This window comes from Canis lupus, chromosome X, assembly GCF_011100685.1.
Source record: "Canis lupus familiaris isolate Mischka breed German Shepherd chromosome X, alternate assembly UU_Cfam_GSD_1.0, whole genome shotgun sequence".
Lineage (NCBI taxonomy): Eukaryota > Metazoa > Chordata > Mammalia > Carnivora > Canidae > Canis > Canis lupus.
The window spans coordinates 39,343,113-39,353,566 of record NC_049260.1 but is presented as its reverse complement, the minus strand read 5'-3'; positions in this window follow the sequence as shown (position 1 = coordinate 39,353,566).

Below are 10,454 nucleotides of genomic sequence, written 5' to 3'. Positions count from 1 at the left end.
TATGTTAACTACACTGGGATTAAAATAAGATTAAAAAATAAGAAAGGGACGCGTGGGTGGCTTAACGATTAGGCCCCTACCTTGGGCTCAGGTCGTGATCCCGGGTCCAGGGATCTAGTTCCGCATCTGGCTCCCTGCAGAAAGCCTGTTTCTCCCTCTGCCTATGTCTCTGCCTCTCTCTCTCTCTGTGTCTTTCATGAATAAATAAACAAAATCTTTTTTAGAAAGATAAAAAATAGGAAAGCCTCTACAATCAATTATGAAAATATCAGTTGCTAATAAATGAAATTACCCTAATCTCACTAATAATCAAAGAAGTGTACATTAATGTAAAATAATAATGTATATATTTACATATCAATTTTGCTAAAATTAGAAAAGTAGAATCCCCTTTGGGGCTGGACAGGATATTGGAAATCTCCTTACCCTTGGAGGTAATGTGAACTGGTAAATTATCATGAGATGGCAACTGGCAATTAATGTACATCCATGACATATTAAAATGGAAATCAATTTACAGGTCAATAACTAGAATGATACTTATGTGTAAATCACATGTTTGCATATATGTCTAATGTGTGTAAATATACATGCACACATACATTGGCAAATGTATAGAAATGGATCCAGAAGGATATATACAAATCACTGACAGTGTTTATCTCTAGATGAGGAAAGAGGTATTACAGAGAAGAAATACAAAAAAAGTGAATGTCACTTTTCTCTTCCATATATGTGTATGTGTTTGCATTTTCGTTTAGGGAAAAAAATTAAATGATTACAATCAATACACTCCTCACAAAAAAACATTTACAGGCTAATTCCAATATTCAGAGACACACAGAGCTTTAATCATCTTATTGTTAAGCAAAAACAGGATAAAAATGAACTGAACTAAAATTTAACACAAGTAGTCTTAAAAATCTCAAGCAAATAAGAAATCAAGTTATCCAAGAGGAAAAATTAAGATGGGGAAAAAAACAGAAATGAGAATTAGGATGAAGAAACAGAATTGCTAAGCAAATCAAAGATAATCCAATTAGGTAGACAAATTTCTGGCTGGTTTTTGCAAATGCAAAAACATACTATTAAATGATGAAAATATAAAAACCAACATACCAGAGATAAAAAATAAACCAACACATCTTATAGTAATTAATAAAATACTAGTGTATTTTATTTTATTTTTTTTTTAGTGTATTTTATTTATTCATGTTTCACTACATATGGCTTTTCATCTATAGTTTGTCAAGGTTCTTGTATTCAGATCAGTCATTTCTATGTTTCTTAATACTTTCAAAACTTTCACTATACATGTGCCTTTTTAAGCATAAAATTATTTGGTTAAATAAATGCTCAGAAATGCATGGTATTCTTATCCAATGTGTCTGCACAAATGGATTTTTCAGTTACTCATTCTAAACTTAATTTCAAAGAGATTAGGTAAATACATGCTCTGAAGTGCTGGCATCTCTTAGGAGGAGTCTCAACCTTCCTGGCACTTCCGAAGTTATGTTTATAAACTAGTAAGCCCAGCAGGTGCTTGGCAGTTGAGCCATGAGAGCAGTCATGTAAAAAACACTTCCACCTGTTTGTTGGGTAAAACATTTTGCATAGAAATTCTAGAAGAGCGGCATCAGCATCATGGTGGCATAAAATATCCTTCCATTATATCCCCTTTTTAAACAATTCATTCGGCATCCATCCATGAATAAAGTGCCTCTGGGATTTGCAGGATCCCTCACGATATGCCAAAGGACCCAGAAGGAGTCTTGCCCATCTGTAAATATGGGAATAAGCACACAGACCGGGCAGCCCTGGTGGTGCAGCGGTTTAGCACCGCCTGCAGCCCAGGGTGTGATCCTGGGGACCGGGGATCGAGTCCCACGTCGGGTTCCCTGCATGGGGCCTGCTTCTCCCTCTCCCTCTGCCTGTGTCTCTGCCTCTCTCTCTCTCTCTCTCTCTCTGTCTCTATGAATAAATAAATAAAATCCTAAAAAAAAAAAAGCATACAGACCTTCATATGGGCTGCAGAACCAGCCAGAGCTGACAAACCTGCCCCAATCCTATCTCTGCTGCAGTCAGAAAAAAACCAGGAAACAAGTGACTTGGGCAGAAAGCCAAGAAGGGAGAATGTTTGTAGAAGTCCAGCCTTCCCAAGGGAAGGTTCCAGAGTGCTTTTGGAGCAAATATATATATTGCATATTCTAGCATATATATATTCAGTATTCCAGCATTCTGAAATTTATTTTTTTTTATTTGAGAGAGAGAGAGAGCACATGAGCAGGAGGGGCAGAGGGAGAGGGAGAGAGGATCTCAAGCTGACTCCCTGCTGAGGGTGGAGCCAATGTGGGACTTGATCTCAGGACCCTAAGATCTCGACCTGAGCTGAAACCAAGAGTTGGTCACTTAACCGACTGTGCCACCCAGGTGCCCTGGAAAAATGCATTTTTGTTACGTATATATTTTTTATTGTACATAATTATATATTTTTCTCATATCATACATTTATTTTATGTAATATGTTATATATCACAAACATTATTAAATATATTTATTATATGTGCATTATATCTTTACATATTTTATTAAATATATATTAATATATGTTATATTTACATATTTAATATCTATATATGTTTGGACACGCTGAAGACAGGAAGAGGAACTCTGCCAATGCCATCCCTCTCCTAAAGCAACACCATGTGGGGCTGAGCTAGCTGCCAGCATCCTTTCCCCTGTGAGAAAGGGAGAGCGGTGGTTGAGTGCTCAGCTTTCTTAGCTGTGCTGGATGCTGCTGAAGAAACCTGTTTGCTCCAGCAGCATCCAGGGTACTGAGATGGCATCTCCAAGACTTGGGAGAGGGAAGAAATCAGGAAAGAGGCAGATAAGAATATCAAAGGACATTAAAGGGATGCAGTTCCTGCTGACTATACCCAGGACTTCAGCATGAGCCCTGGGGCAGCCTTATTCAACGATCCCTCCAGTGGGCCCATAGGTAGCCCCAACACCCCAAATACTAAACCCATACCTCCACATGCCCTGGGGCCAGCTCTTTGTATGTGCTACCCAGCATGGTGGTGAGAGCAAGCTCTGGTAAATGGAGTGCACTCAGAAAAACAAAGTATGGAAAATAGTATGGAAGCTCCTCAAAAAATTAAAAATTGAAGTCCCATATAAGCCAGCTACCCCACTTGGTGGTATACATGCTAAGAAAATGAAAACAGGATATTGAAAAACATCTGCACTCTCATGTTCATTGCAGCATTATTCACAATAGCTATCCATGATATGGAGACAATCTAAAAACCTGCCAACGGATGAACAGATAAGAAGATGTTACATAATTAGAATGATGATGTATATATATTCAAAGTTGCTAAAAGACTAGATCCTAATTGTTCTCACCATAGAACAGAAACGATAATTACGTGATGGGATAGAGGTGCTAGATAACACTCTGGTGCTCATCATATTGCAGCATATAAATGTATCGAATCAACATGTCACACACCTTAAACTTACACAATGTTACCTATGTCTATTATATCTCCATAAAAAAGGAAGTTATAAAATGATACACACTTTGTTGTTTTTGAATTTGAAAACCACGATGGCATAGATAGTAAACACAGACTATTTATATAAACTTAATGATCAACACACCTGTTGCTGTTTATGGGACAAGTGACATTGTCATCATTTCTGGATCCCAACAAGGCTGCAGCACAGTTGGGACTGAAGACCATGCACTTTCAATAGCCCCTCAAGAGTGTGCATCCTTGAGAATATCAGGAGACAGTAGTAGAGTAGGGTACCTAGCGAAAGACATGTGTGGTGATGTGGTACCCTCAGAAGCCTCAAGGCAATGGATATTCTTTTTTTAAAGATTTTATTTATTTACTTATTTGGGAGGGGCAGAGGGAGAAAATTTCAAGCAGACTCCCAGTTGAGTGTGGAGCCCGACTTGGGGCTCAATCTAATGACCCTGAGATCATGACATGAGCAGAAATCAAGGGTCAGACACTTAACCGACTGAGCCACCCAGGTGCCCCCAGGCAATGAATATTCCTATCAACAAGGAGGCCAATGAGCCCAAGGATTCCCAGAAATAACTGGAGAGACATGGAAGTGTAGAAAGGCAGGTGGAGATGTGTCCTGAACTTCAGTAGGTGAAAACTACAAACCAAGGAAAGTGAAGTATTATTGTGATTGTATTTGTACTTACAAATTAGGTCTAAGGACATTAAAGTCACTTAACATAAATGAAAACCAAGAAATTATAAAGGAAATGATTAATATAAATGATTACATAATAAACAGTTTTCTATGCCAGGAAAATGACAAGTGGAAAAATATTTTGCAATGTCAATGACAAAAAGTGAATATCCTTAGTATATAAAGAGCTTTCATGGATCAATGAGAAAAAAAAAATCCTCATATAAAAATTAATTAAAAATAAATGAATAATGTATAAAAAGAAAACAGCACAAAGTACCAATAAGCATATGAAAGTATATGCAATCTCCATGAAAATCAGAGAACTGTAAATAGAAGCAATGATGGCATATGACTTGTAGTTTATCCAACCCGTTTAAAATGGCTTTTTAGGGGTGCCTGGGTGGTTCAACTGGTTAAGTGTCTAACTCTTGGTTTCAGCACAGGTGATGATCTCAGAGTCTTGAGATAGAGACGGGTGTCAGGCTCTGCACTCTGCATAGAGTGTGCTTCTCTCCCTCTCCCTCTGCCACTCCCCACCTCTGCTCATACTCTCTCTCTCTCTAAAATAAATAAACAAATCTTTTTAAAAAGAAAGAAAATAGCTTCTTATTGAAGCATACAGAAGAACACATATCTAAAGTGCATAACTAGCTGAATTTCCACAAACTGAACCTGTCCGTACAAACACCACCCAGATCGAGAAACAGACCTTATTATCCACATCCTGGAAGCACCCTCATTTTCCCTTCCAGTCACAACCTCCCACCCTCCACCCAAGGGTAACCACTACTCTGCCTTCTCACAGCATGCTTTTGTCCTTTCCTATCTTGCATATTAATGCAATCATACAGTATGTACCCTTCTGTCTGGCTTCTTTTGTTCAGATGATGTTTGTAAGACTAACCTATGCTATTGTATGTAGTCATAGATCATTCATTCTCATTGCTGTGTTAACTAATCCATTGTAGGTGCACTAAAATTTATCCATGCTACTATTGAAGGTCACTGTGCAGTTTTCAGTTTGGAACTCTTATGAATTGTGCTCTCTTGACTATTTAGTACATGTCTTTTGGGGATCCTAAGTACACATTTTTGTTGGATATATACCTAGGAATAAAATTGCTGGATCATAGGATATGCACTTTCCCAAATTTAGTAGCTACTGTCAAATAGTTTCCCAAAATATTTGTACCAATTTACATTTCCAGCAGCAATGTATGAGAGTTCCAACTGTTCCACATCCTTACCAACACTTGGTATTGTTATTTGTATTATAGCCATTCTGGTGGGTAGGTAACATTATCTCATTTTGATTTTTCTTTGCATGTCCTTAAATATAATGAACCTAACACTTTTTTCTATGTTTATTATTCTTAGATGCACTTATTTGTGAAGTGTCTGTTCAAATCTTTTGCCCACTTTTCCCTTAGATCGTGTCTTTTTCTTATTGATTAGCAGGAATTCTTCATATATTGTGGATATCAGTCCATTTTCATTTTCAGATATTTGTATCATGAATATTATCTCCTAGTCTTTGGGTTGCCTTTTATTTTTGTTTTGATGAAGAAAAGTTCTTAATTTTAATATATTCCTTGAAAATATTTATTTTATGGTCAGTGTTTTATTAGCCCTATTTAAATAATACAGGGTAACAAACATGTTCTCCTATGTTTTCCTGTAAAAGCTTTATGGTTTTACTATGGGTGAAGATTTTCATTTTTTTAATTTTTTAAAAATATTTTATTTATTTGAGACAGAGAGAGACAGAGCATGAGCAGAGGGGGAGGGACAGAGGGAGAGGGAGAAGCAGGCTCCTTGATGAGCAGGGAGCCCCATGCGGGGCTTGATGCGGGGCTCGATCCCAGGACCCTAGGATCATGACCTGAGCCAAAGGCAGACACTTAACTGACTGAGCCACCCAGGCACCCCTGGCAAAGACCCTTAAAATAAAACACTCAATAGTGGCAACTTCTAGAAAAATGGACATACCATATTATAAATTTTTTAAACGTCATGTTTTCCTGCAGGCTTAACATCCCCACAAACAGGCTGTGACCACCCCTGCCAGGTGACCAGGTACACTGGTATAATAAGGCTAGTTCCTGCCAACAAGTTGCCGCTCTTACCCTCCCCTAACTGGGACCTAGTGACTTTCAAACTACTGGGTTGAGCCTGTGTGGTTCCTGTGTGGCATGGCATGCCTCCTTCTCTGGGACCTGAGAGCATAATAAATCCTTTAATTCCATATGCCCTTCCAAATGTAATTTCCACAGCCACAGTAGACTGATCCTTAAAGACCCCACAGGGAGATTTACACCCTCATTCACAAAACACTCACACAATGCTGATGGCCACGTAAATTGTTTCAAACTTTCCTACGGGTAATTGGGGAAACTTAACAATCTTTTTAAGTGTTTGATTTTATTTAATTTTTTTGATGTTTGATCTAATTACTCATCAACTAGGAATTCAGCCTAAAAAAATAATGAGGGTGACAAAAAAGGTTTCTATCAAAGATGTTCAGTATTGTATTTTTGAATAGCAGCAGAAAGTAAATAAAACTTGAAACAATCTAAATTATCTTCAACCGAGAAGTAATTAAATGAACTTGGGATTAGTCACAATCTGGAACATTGTTCAGTATCAGAATAATTAAAAACTTTTGCATGTATTAGCAAAGTAGATCACTAAGACATAATAATGAGGAAAACAAGGCAAGTTGCAAGATGATACATAGATGATATGATGTATAGAGTAAAAATACACCCCCAAGTCACAAAAAACATAGTGTTTTAGTAATAAAGAAAAATATTCATAAGTTTGATTACATCAAAGACACCATGGAGTGAACATTTAAAGATGCAGAAGAGGAGAACACATTTGCATCTCATATAAACTGGTAAATGATTAGTATTTGGAAGATATAAAGAACTCATACAAATCAATAGGAAAAGACAGGCAACCCAATAGAAAAAAATGGCAAAAGAAATATTTAAAGAAGAGTTAATACCTATTCTTCTCAAACTATGTCAAAACATAGAAGAGGAAGGGAAGCTTCCAAATCTATTCTATGAGATGAGCATTACCCTGATGCCAAAACCAGATGAAGACACTACATAAAAGAGAACAAGCCAATATCTCTGATGAACATAGATGCAAAAATCCTCAACAAAATATTAGCAAACTGAATTCAGCTATACATTTAAAACATCATTCACCATGATCAAGTGGAATTTATTCCTGGGTTGCAAGGATGGCTCAATATTCACAAATCAATCAACATGATACATCACATCAACAAGAGAAAGGATAAAAACTACATAATAGTTTCAATAGATGCAGAAAAAAACATTTGAAAAGTACAACACCTATTCATGATATAAAAAAAAATACCCTCAACAAAGCAAGGAGGTTTAGAGGGAACATACCTCAGCATAATAAAAGCCATATTTGAAAAATCCACAACTAACATCATCCTCGATGGTGAAAAACCTTTCCTCTATGATCAGGAACAAAACAAGGATGTCCACTCTCACAACTTATTCAACACAGTACTAGAAGTCCAAGCCACAACAATCAGACAACAAAAAGAAATAGAAGGCATCCAAATTGGTAAAGAAGGAGTAAAGCTTTGACTATTTGCAGATGACATGATACTCTGTCTAGAAAACCCTAAAGACTCCACCAAAAAAATTACTAAAACTGAATGAATTCAATAAGGTCACAGGATACAAAATCAATATATAGAAATCCATAGAATTTCTATATTCCAATAATGAAGTAGTAGAAAATGAAATTAAGAAAACAATTGCATTTACAATTTTACCAAATATAACAAAATACCTAGGAATAAACTTAAGAAGTTGAAAGACCTATACTCTGAAAACCATAAAACACTGATGAAAGAAATCAAAGACAACACACACACACACACAAATGGAAAGACATTCCATGCTCATAGATTAGAAGAACAAATGTTGTTAAAATGTCCATACTACCCAAAGCAATCTACAGATTTAATATAATTCCTATCAAAACACTAACAGGGGCAGCCCAGGTGGCTCAGTGGTTTAGCACCACCTTCAGCCCAGGGCGTGATCCTGGAGTCCCGGGATCGAGTCCCACATCAGGCTCCCTGCATGGAGCTTGCTTCTCCCTCTGCCTGTGTCTCTGCCTCTCTCTCTCTCTCTCTCTCTCTCTCTCTCATGAATAAATAAATAAAATCTTTAAAAAAAACACCAACAGCATTTTCCACAGAACTACAACAAATAATCTTAAAATTTGTTTGGAACCACAAAAGACCCCAAATAGCCAAAGCAATCTTGAAAAAGAAGAACAAAAGTGGAGGTATTGCAATTCCAGATTTTGAGTTATATTACAAAGCTGTAGTCATCAAGACACATAAGAGACACATAGATCAATAGAACAGAGTAGAACACTCAGAAATAAACCAATGATTATATGGTCAATTAATCTTTAACAAAGGAGGCAAAAATATTTAATGGGAAATAGTCTCTTCAACAAATGGTGTGGGGAAAACTGGACAGCAATATGCAGAAGAATGAAAGTGGACAACTTTCTTACACCATACACAAAAATGAACTCAAAGTGGATTAAAGTTCTAAATGTGAGACACAAAACCATAAAAAATCCTACAAGAGAACACAAGTAGTAACCTCTATGACGTCAGCCACAGCAACTCCTTTCTAGATATGTCTCCTGAGGTAAGGGAAACAAAAGTAAAAATGGACTATTGGGACTACATCAAAATAAAAATCTTCTGCACAGCGAAGGAAATCAGCAAAGCTAAAAGACAACCTACAGAATGGGAGAAGATATTTGCAAATGACTTATCTGATAAAGCATCCAAAATAGAAAGAACTTATAAAACTCAACACCCAAGACACAAGTAATAATAATCCAATTGAAAATGGGCAGAAGACATGAACATACATTTCTGCAAAGAAGACATCCAGATGGCCAACAGATACATGAAAATATGCTCAACATCACTCATCATCAGGGAAATGCAAATCAGAAGCACACTGAGATATCACCTCACACCTATCAGAGTGGCTAAAATCAAAATACAAGAAACAACAAGTGTTGGTAAGGATGTGGAGAAAGGGGACCCCTCTTGCACTGTTGATGAGAATGCAAACTGGCACAGCCACTCTGAAAAACAGTATGGAGACTCCTCAGAAAATAAAAGATAGAACTACCATAGGAACCAGTAATGTCGTACTGGGTATTTATCCAAAGAATATGAAAACACTAATTCAAAGGGACACATGCACCACAATGTTCATAACAGCATTATTTATAGTAGCCAAATTATGCAAGAAGCCTAAGTGTCCATCAGTAAATGAATGGATAAAGAAGAAGTAGTATATATATCCAAAAGAATCCTACTCAGCCATAAAAAAGAATGAAATCTTGCCATTTGCAACAACGTGGATGGGTCTAGAGGGTATAATGTTAAGTAAAGTAAGTCAGTCAGCAAAAGACAAGTACCATATGATTTCACTTGCATGTTGAGTTTAAGAAACAAAACAAATGGGGACACCTGGGTAGCTCAGTGATTGAGCATCTGCCTTTGGCTTAGGGCGTGATCCCGGATTCCTGGGATCGAGTTCCACATTGGGCTCCTTGCATGGAGCCTGCTTCTCCTCCCTCTGCCTGTGTCTGCCTCTCTCTGTGTGTGTCGCATGAATAAATAAATAAAATCTTTTTAAAAAGAAAGAAAGAAAGAAAGAAAGAAAGAAAGAAAGAAAGAAAGAAAGAAAGAAAGAAAGAAAGAAAGAAAGAAGAAAGAAAGAAAAAATGAACAAAGAAAAACCAGAGACACAAACCAAAAAACAGATACTTAACTGTAGGGAAAAAACTGATGGTTATCAGAAGGGAGGTGGGATGTGTGAAGTAGGTGAAGGAGACCAAGAAAACACTTAACACGGTGAGCACTGAGTGAGTAATGTATAGAATTGTTGAATCACTATATTGTACACCTGAAAGTAATGTAACACTATATGTTAATTCTACTGGAAAATTAATTAATTAATCAATAAAAATTTTTTAACTGGGCCATAAAACAGTAAATCTAAATGGCTAATAGCCATATGAAAAGGTGCTCAGCCTCATTAGTAATCAGACAAGTGTAAAGTCACATAAACCACCACTACACAGCCACCAGGTTTTAAAATTCAAAAAAATATAACAATGCCAAGTGTTAGAGA